Source organism: Montipora capricornis, chromosome 9 (genome assembly GCF_036669925.1).
Source record: "Montipora capricornis isolate CH-2021 chromosome 9, ASM3666992v2, whole genome shotgun sequence".
NCBI classification, from domain to species: domain Eukaryota; kingdom Metazoa; phylum Cnidaria; class Anthozoa; order Scleractinia; family Acroporidae; genus Montipora; species Montipora capricornis.
This window is the reverse complement of record NC_090891.1, coordinates 44,823,842-44,833,841: the sequence shown is the minus strand read 5'-3', so window position 1 is coordinate 44,833,841 and position 10,000 is coordinate 44,823,842. Positions and strand designations below refer to the sequence as shown.

Below are 10,000 nucleotides of genomic sequence, written 5' to 3'. Positions count from 1 at the left end.
GGTAAAAAAATGACCTGTGATTCCGGATTCCGGATTCCGGATTCCGGATTCCTGGTTTTAGGGTTGCCCGTCACGGCACGTCACACATCTGTACAAAATCGTGAAAATCATCAAAGCCGCTTTTCACTTCGAGGTCTGATCAAAAATGACCCGAAATCTGGTTGGATGCCCGCAGCACAATGAAAAGACAAAAAGAGTTCTTTGCTAAGCTTACATACATGACTGGGTCTGTTGGGTAACCAATATAAAGGTTTGCACAATGGAGTCTTTCATGACAAACCTTAAAAAGCACGTTTCTTGTTCAATCTGTCTGGATACTTATACCAAGCCCAAGACGATAGCATGTCTGCATACATTTTGCTGTGATTGTTTGGAGAAACATGCACGCACAAGCTCCAGCGGTGGGAAGTTTCCCTGCCCCGAATGCCAAGCCGAAGTTGCCCTCCCCGAAGCAAACAAATTCGACAAACTACCGACAAGTTTTCATCACAATAGTTTGCTAAGCATTCTTGCCATCCGACAAGTTGGAGATGGTAGCGAGATCAGTTGCGGGATTTGCAAGAAGACCAGTGCGGAAATAACTTACTGTTTTGATTGCGAGAAACTGATGTGCAGCGACTGCAAAAACGCTCACGAAGTGTTCAAAGACGCAGGCTTCCAGGGACACAAGATCACCCCAGTGAAACAATTCCAAGCTCAAGATTACGAAACGTTGTTGAAAAGACAGTCTTTCTGCTCTCAGCAGTACCACGAGCGAGAGCTAACGAGGTTTTACTGCACGGAATGCGAAATGTGCGTTTGTCAGATTTGTATCATCACGGAACACAAGACCCACGAAGTCGAACCACTTGAGAAAGCTGCGGATGGTGAAAAAACCGAGATTCTAGCGCGAGCTGAGACGATAAAGGAAAAAATCAATAACTGCAATGCTTCCATTCAAGAAATTAAAGAAAGCGAGACAGAAATGGAGAGAAACGTGGCCTGCGCAAAGCGTGAAGTTTCCCACGCAGCCGATCGAATGGTCGCGAAGATACGAGAACTTGAGCGCGAGAACACCACTGCCCTAGAGAACGCACGCGTGTGGAGAGCTGAAAACTTCAACTCGGCAAAGCAGCAAATCCAGTCTCTCAAAAAGCAATCTCATCAAGTAGTCGATTTCGCAGACGACCTGGTTCAAAGAAGCTCCAGTTCTGGTGTTATGCAAAGCAAGAAGAAATTTACTTCGCGTGCTGATGAGATTGACAAGACTCAAATCCCATCACTTCCGGTTTGTTCATTTGTGAAGTTTGTCCCAACATTTGAAGCTCGGTTTCATGGCAACGAGCGATGTCAACGTAAATAAATCTAAAGTGTTCGGCCTTAAACAAGAATTTCAAGCTGGTGTGGAAGGCACATTAGTCGTCCGTCCCAAAATTCTTGAGAAAGAACGCGTGGGTGGAGTAAAAGCCAAAGTTCACGTGCAAGCGCTCATAGAACCTGGTGAAAAGATTTCAAATTTGATCGTTTGCGACCAAGGAGATGGAGATTACCAAGTAAAGTTTATTCCTAAGGTTCCATGTAACTTGAAAATCTTTGTTAAGATCAACAGCAAAGACCTTGCAAATAGTCCATTTACTGTCCAAGTGAAGGAGCGACTTATTCAGGTTATTGGCGAGTTGGATTTTCAGGGTGAAGTTCCTCAAAGGCCTTTTATGATTGCTGTAAACAGTGAAGGGTCGATTGCTATCAGTGATTATGATGGTCACTGTGTCATGATATACAATAAGGAAGGAGAGTATGTGCAAAAACTGGGTTGCCATGGAAACAATGCAGGTCAATTTGAAAATCCAACAGCTATCACTTTCATCAATGATGATGAGATTCTAGTTGCGGATGCAATAAATAATTGCATTCAGCAGTTTAACGTTAAAACAGGAAACTTTGTTAAAAGCTTTGGAAAGAAAGGAACAGGAGCTGGAGAGTTCAATGAAATTACCAGTCTTTGTTTGAACGATAAGGGGAATATTGTTGTAACTGAAGAAATGAATGAAAGAGTCCAAGTTTTGTCTGAGGATGGCAAACCTGTGTTTAAATTTGGTGAGAATGGCCCTGGAAAACTCAATCAGCCCTTTCATTGCACTTACTACCAGAACACCTATATTGTGTCAGAGTTTTCTAATGATTGCTTAAAAGTTTTTGACTGTTCAGGAACATTTCAGTACCAGATAGTAGAGTCAAAGATTAAAGAAACAAAGTTATCCTCTCCCTGGGGAATATGTGTTGAGCAATGTCAAAATCACCAGAATATTCTTGTGTGCAACTTTGGGAGTGGTCAAGTTTACCAGATAACAACTGATTGTTACGTAAGTGTCACTGGATGGACTGTAAAAGAGTTAAAAGGTCCCATGACACTAACCACTACATCAGATGGGCGTATTTTAGTTGGTACTTTCGAGGATAAGAAGGTTTTTGTGTTAAAGTAAGCTGAAAAATGTAATGAAACTTTGGTATAAGTGTCCAGGAAAGTTTACTCAATCATGCTCACTTAACTCAATTATGCAATCCAAGAGACAACCATAAAAGTTAACAGGCAAAAGTGCATTTATCCTTAGCCCGTGTACAGCCGCCCGCTCTTCGAAAAAAAAAAATTGGAGAAGAGCGTCTGTGATTTACCGTTGATAATCGTGTTCCGTACCAAGTGATTTTTCCTGGAATGTGCGGAAAATGATTTGATTGGTTATTACCCATCGATCATTACATCATTGAAACAACGAGTTTTGATTGGCTTTTATTTTTATTTCTTCACATCAACACCGTGAGAACCACCGTGAGAGATTTTACGATGAGTTCGTGTGTACTTTTACCCTGCGAGCAGAGTCTCTTTCGATCTTCCTAGATAAGTCGGGAAGAGGAAAGAAGACTCTGCTCGCCGCCTCGACATTTCGTGTTGAGCATGCGTTAAAAATTCAAACGTAGTCGGGAGTCAGTCACGCGTGACTAGTAACCGCAAACCACAAAACCAAAACAAACAGTAGGGATATTTTCGAACAACTCTGACCAAGGAATCATTTCCTTCGAATCGCAAGATCGTTCAAGTTTTTAAATTGCCATTTCAACTTTTACTGGAAAAATTAACAGGTTTCTCAATTCTGGCAAACTAGTTTCTGTAACCGACATACGGAGGAAATACTCATGGGAATTTAGACAGTTAAAAATTGTCACGCTGTTGTAGATTTAAACTAGACCCTTCGTGAGGGTACACTGGGTTGCCTGTGGTACGGGCACCGTGCCAGACAATTTTTTTTAAGTTGGGCGGTCATTAAGAAGTCATACCAGACGAGGCCCTTTGGCTCACAGGTCCTCACACGATCGTACGACTAGACAGACCTGTCCTTGCGTAATATGTAGCTCTAACAGTGCACGATATTGTTTTGGTATTGTCTATCATTGTAGTGCCATGGTAGAAGTCTTGGGTAAATAGTCTGAGAAGACATGTGGTTACTAGCAAAGTACTGAACCCAGAAAGATTGAAGAAAATAAATGGGAAGTGAGAAACACTGGCTTCTGGGCTGACATGTTGATAATCTTCTTTTGACCACAAGTTTAACCGTGCCCTCTGAGCATCTGACAGCTTTGTAATAACGAAGTTTCACTGAAGTTAAGCCCTGTTGGGCGGGGTTAGTGTTTGGATGGGAGACCAAAATAATATACCCCTCATAAAACAGAAGCATCGGACCGAAAATACTATTAACGCTAACAAATGCGAACTCAGCAAGGTACAGAGTTTGTTAGCTTGCTTTATGCAAAAACAAATATTGATGCAAAAGTAAATAAATATTGATACAAAGTTTTTAGAAAGAGCAGAAGGAAGTTTCCAGGACGATCGCTCGAAAATAACATATTTACGACATGAAAACAACATTTATTTTGAACCGTGAATATAGAATATAAAAAGTTACGATCAGCGACAAACATTTTGGGGGATTTTTGCAACGTTCAATTTTGTTATTGTACGTTTTGGCTGCACAAATAAATCGCAAAATCGAAAGTGACATCGCCGGAATTCAGCGGGCGCCGTGATGAAGTTACGCGGCATGTTTACTCGCCAAACAGTGAAGTATCTGTGTCAAATGATGGCAAGACACCGGGTTTTTGTAAGTTTCTTTTTCCGTCAAGTGTTATAAAGTTTGAAATGAAATGAGCGAAGTCAAAACAAAGATCACAATCGCCCAACTCTTGTTTATGCAAAGTCAAAATTTACTCTCCAAGACGCGTACGACGTTATTTATCACCAGGTAATTCCATCATTTTGGAAATAGCATCTACTTTATTATTCAACTGCGTCACAATTCTTCACTGATTTTGGGGCTCATTTTGTTGAAACTCAAGCACGCTTTCAACAGGCCTGTGAACCCTTCCAGCTTACAGAGCAATACTAAAAAACTTCTCCCATATCACATTTCAACCTTAAGCTCGAAAATTCAATACACATCACAAAGGCAGAAAATACCACAGAATCCTTTTCCAGCGAAAAATTTATTGAAACAACCAACATATTTGCTCTTAGAGGCGAAAACCTCTTCCTATTTCATTGCGTGCGTGAAGACAAGAAACTCAATCGTGTCAAATTACCATGTACTTCAGGTAAATACAGCTCACTTTGATTTCGACTCGACGGGTGATAGATTGTTGTCGAAGTCCAGCACTCGTCGCTTTTGAGATTACTGCCTACTTTATCCAACTGACTTTCCATTATTGAGCTCCATAAGGGTATATTTTGTTTAATGATCCACTAAAACGCCCTTCGCGTAACATGACTTTCGACGCCATTGCAGGCTAAGGTAATGATTCTACTGTGTCCACCAGAGAAATCTACGCAGTTCCACTACCCTCTCGATCCTAAGAAAAAACGCGCAGAAGGCTCTATGCAAAAAGACACCACTTACCAGGGGCGTGACAGGCAAGACTTTTACCGACACGGAAAAAAAAAAAAAAAAAAAAGAAAACGAAAAATAAAACTAGACCCTCCATGAGGGTACACTGGGTTGCCTGTGGTACGTGCAGTGTTCCAGGCAATTTTTTTCAAGTTGGTGGGTCATTAAGACCATTTAAGGGGTCACCCAGAAGTCATACCAGCAGAGGCCCTTTGGCTCACAGGTCCGCACACGTTCGTACGACGAAACAGCTCCTTTTCTGAGGTTAAAAACCTGGCTACCGGCCTATTAATTAATCATTTGTCAGAAAGAAGAAATTCCTGTCCTCTTTAAAAAAAATTGCCACGCATTGCTTACGTGTGGTAGTGAAGTAACACAGCGATTTATTCCATAATGTCAACTGAGCTATGTGTTGTCTTCCAGGAGATTCAAGTTGTCCTTGCGTAATATGTAGCTCTAACAGTGCACGATATTGTTTTGGTATTGTCTATCATTGTAGTGCCAAGGTAGAAGTCTTGGGTAAATAGCCTGAGAAGACATGTGGTTACTAGCAAAGTACTGAGCCCAGAAAGATTGAAGAAAATAAATGGGAAGTGAAAAACATTGTCTTCTGGGATGACATGTTGACAGTTGTCTTTGCGTAATATGTAGGTCTAACAGTACACGATATTGTTTTGGTATTGCCTATCATTGTAGCGCCATGGTAGAAGTCTTAGATAAATAGCCCCTTTAGAAGACATGTGGTTACTAGCAAAGTACTGAACCCAGAGAGACTGAAGAAAATAAAAGGGAATCGAGAAACATTGGCTCCTGGGCTGACATGCTGATCATGCAACTTCTTTCCACCACAAGTGTAAGCGTGCACTGAGAGCATCTGACAGCTTTGTAAACAAAAGTTGAAAGCTGAAATTATTGCCTATTCGGCAGGGTTAGTATCTGGTTGGGGGACCTAAGAAATATACCACTCAGTAACAGAAGCATAGGACAGAGAATTCCATTTTAATGCTATCAAATGCGAACCAAGCAAGATACAGATTTTGTTAGCTTGCTTTATGCAAAACAAATATTGATGTAAAAGTAAATAAATATGGATACACAATTTTTAAGAAGAGCAGAAGGAAGCTTCAGGACGGTCGATCGAGCATAAAATATTTTGCCATCGGTAACAAAATCTACGACATGAAAACAACATTAATTTTGGACCACGAATATAAAAAGTTACCATCAGCGAAAAACAGTTTGGGAGATTTTAGTTGTTTTGTTGTAATTGTACAAGTTTGGCTGCACCGAGTAAATCGCACATCGAATTTGTCAAAAAGAAGAAATTCCTGTCCTCTTTAAAAAAAGTTGACACGCATTGCTAACGTGTGGTAGTGAAGTAACACAGCGATTTATTCCATAATGTCAACTGAGCTGTGTTGTCTTGCAGGAGATTCAAGTTGTCCTTGCGTAATATGTGGCTCTAATAGTGCACGATATTGTTTTAGTATTGTCTATCATTGTAGTGCCATGGTAAAAGTCTTGGGTAAATAGCCTGAGAAGACATGTGGTTACTAGCAAAGTACTGAACCCAGAAAGATTGAAGAAAATTAATGGGAAGTGAAAAACATTGTCTTCTGGGAGAGACATGTTGACAGAATAAAAGGGAATCGAGAAACATTGGCTTCTGGGCTGACATGTTGATCATGCAACTTCTTTCCACCACAAGTGTAAGCGTGTACTGACAGCACCTGATAGTTTTGTAAACAAAAGTTTAAAGTTGAAGTTAACCCCTCTGCGGTGGGTTAGTATCTGGATGGGCGACCTAACAAATATACCACTGAGTAACAGAAGCATAGGACCGAAAATTCTATTTTAATGCTATCAAATGCGAACCAAGCAAGATACAGATTTTGTAAGCTTGCTTTATGCAAAACAAATATTGATGTAAAAGTAAATAAATATGGATACACAGTTTTTAAGAAGAGCAGAAAGAAGTTTCAGGACGGTCGATCGAGAATAAAATATTTTGCCATCGGTAACAAAATTTACGACGTGAAAACAACATCAATTTTGAACCACGAATATAAAAAGTTACCATCAGCGAAAAACATTTTGGGAGATTTTAGTTGTTTTGTTGTAATTGTACTTTTGGCTGCACCGAGTAAATCGCACATCGAATTCAGCGGGCAGAGTGATCAAGTTACCGCGGCATGTTTACTCGCGAAACAGTGAAGCATCTGTGTCAAATGATGCCAAGATACCGGGTTTTTGTTATTTTCTTTCAATTGTTATAAATTTTGACAAGAAATGTGCGAATTCAACAAAGATCACTCTCAGAGGTCACAGTGACCATTGTTTCTGGAAAATCAAAAATTTACTCTCCAAGACAAGGTTATTTATCACCAGGTAATTCCATCGTTTTGGTAATAGCAGCTACTTTATTATTCATCAGCGTCACAATATTTTGCCGATTTTGGGGGTCATTTTGTTGAAACTCAAGCACGCTTCCAACAGACCTGTTTATTTTCGTGACTTATGCGTTACCACAAAAATTCTCCCCGTATCACATTTCAACACATGTATGCAAATTTGCTAAGCTCGAAAATTACACATGATAAATTTACAAAAGCTAGAAATTTCACAGAAATATTTTCCAGCGAAACATTTATTGAAACAAGCAACATATTTGCTATAAGAGGCAAGAAACCCTTCCTATTTCAGTTGCGTGCGAGCAAGCGAAACACACAATCACAAAGCATATGCAATTAAATAAATTTCTGACAGTTCACATCAACACCCTAACATGCTAACAACAGCACTAGTGAGGATAATTGCAAACGATACAAGTAATTGCACATGAAATAGCGTTACAGCTCCAAATACAAAGGGATTCAGTAACAGCAGAAAACCAAAAGCCATGATAATACAAATAGACAGAAAATTCACCTTTTTCAGAAATTTAACTAAATGCATCCGGCTAGGCGTACATCTCTGCGACTCGATACCGCTAGCACTAACTTTAAGATCAGGAACTTTCTTCTTCAGGAAACTTTCACAGTTCTGTGCTTCTCTCCTTTGGCATTTGGTTTCAGTGCAGTTCATAACATGATTTTCACATATTTGTTCATTTAGTACACATTTGTTCTCAACATATAAACTTTCTTTCAGTTTGCGGACCAACCCCGGCCAAAACAATCGCTCAACAGCATCTTTTAGTGTGGGTCTACCGCAAACGGCGTGTGCATAAGTGAGTTGTTTGAGCGTTCCGAGGAAGAAGCTTAATACAACAAAAAGCAATATGCTCACAAACGACATACTGTCATGGGCTTGATCGCGCAAACAAATATTATTTGGTATGATCACGCTCAATCATATGGTTTTGCCTGTCAATAAAAGGCATTATTATACTTATTACACTTAGGATCGAAATTCTCCAATCACAATTAGCTATTTTAACAACTTGTTTCCTCAGAAGGACGTCTCTGAAGCTGCCCAATCAAAACATGACGACTTCCATCCACTTACGCTTGCTTCCCTTCGTTTATTTCAGGAGGGGTTAGATAATGAGCGTTTACCATTTGTCAACAAAAATCGAAAATTCCGGTTGGAAACTCAAATGGTACAGCTCATTCCACCGGAAAGTTTCTGGAAAAGATGGAAATCCTCAGAGGTATTCCTCTTTTCCCGTTCCAACCGAAATGACCGGAAAAATCCTGTACCATTTGTAAACTCCCACTCGACCCGGTGCACTTCGGCCTCTTTTCCCGCCATTCGACGCTGCAGATGCAGTCGTCATTTGTTTTCTTCTAGCCGTGAGAGTCTCGGGCTTGGCGAAACGCCACACCGGGAAAATCCTGTACCATTACGAGCATTCCATTCCAACCGGATTTTCCGTGCAAATGGTAAACGCCCAATATCTGTCTATCGTTAGAATCTGTCGACTGCTGTCTCGTGTTGCTATCGCACACCCACTAAAATTCGCTCATTCCTGGTCGTTTTATTCCTACTCGTTTAGAACCAAACAACTACCTCCTAAATGTCAACACCAGTAAATGATCACGCAAACGAAGCCAATGGCGAGAAATAATATTTCAACTGAATAGCTTGAAATAAAATTTGCGCGAAATCTCTCTCTTTAAAAAAGTTAAAGAAATATAAGGGCCGTTTATACGAGAGAAAATAAAACGCGAACAGCCCATATAAATGATGCAAAATCTACGTTCACAGCTTTCTCAAGCCCCGGCTTATCCTGGCCTGGGACTTTATACTCGTATAAACAGTTCCTTTCGCGTATTATGTACGCGGGTCGCCGCGTCCAGAGTAAGCCGCGGCTTATTTTCTCTCGTATAAACGACCCTATTGTTGTTTTCTCAAGTTAACAATAACTTCATTTTACACAAGAGTGACTATACTGAAATCTTTTTCTGATTTTAATTAAAAACGATCGCTAGCTGTAATCATTTGCCAGAACGATCATGCCTACAAATTCCTGTCATCTTTATTTAATGCGTATTAAATTTCAACTGACTTATGCAAATTAGTTAAACTCGAATACTACACAGCACAATGAATCACAACAGTTGAAACATCTCACAAAAACCTTTTCCAACATGAAATTTATTGAAACTAACAAAATATTTGCTATTGGAGACAAAAAAACCCTTTCTATTCCAATTCCGTGCGTGCAAACAAGAAACAATCCGTCTCACAAACCAAACGATATGTAAATAAATATATTTTTCAGTTCAAGATTGAACTCTTTCCTAAAGAACCTTTTCCAAAGCACAAAATAGACAACAACCTTTCTTTCCAATAATTCTTCACTGTCACATTTTCAATTATTTTGTTACCTGAAAACTGTACAGCTTGACTGCAAATTAAATGCAAATTGCAAGACAAATGAGATGCCACTTCGGTAAACACTGTGATACATTCAAGACATTCGATTCCTTTTACACCCATACTCAATTTCCCACTTACTGTCAGTGTTCTACATACCAGCACAGTTTATAAAATAAGATTAGAAACAACACACACTTTCTCATATCCGACCGCAATCGTTCTCGAAGACCATCCCTCGTCTCTTTTAAGATTCCAGATATTTA

General features: G+C 39.8%; 1 protein-coding gene and 1 pseudogene across 1 annotated transcript in view; one reads left to right on the top strand and one right to left on the bottom strand.

The window, feature by feature from the left end:
• LOC138015553 (uncharacterized) overlaps positions 1–10,000 on the bottom strand; it is a 32,284-nt gene that overhangs the window by 5,204 nt on the left and 17,080 nt on the right. The gene's annotated exons all lie outside the window — the stretch shown is intronic.
• On the top strand, positions 62–4,287 carry LOC138015555 (E3 ubiquitin-protein ligase TRIM71-like; annotated as a pseudogene).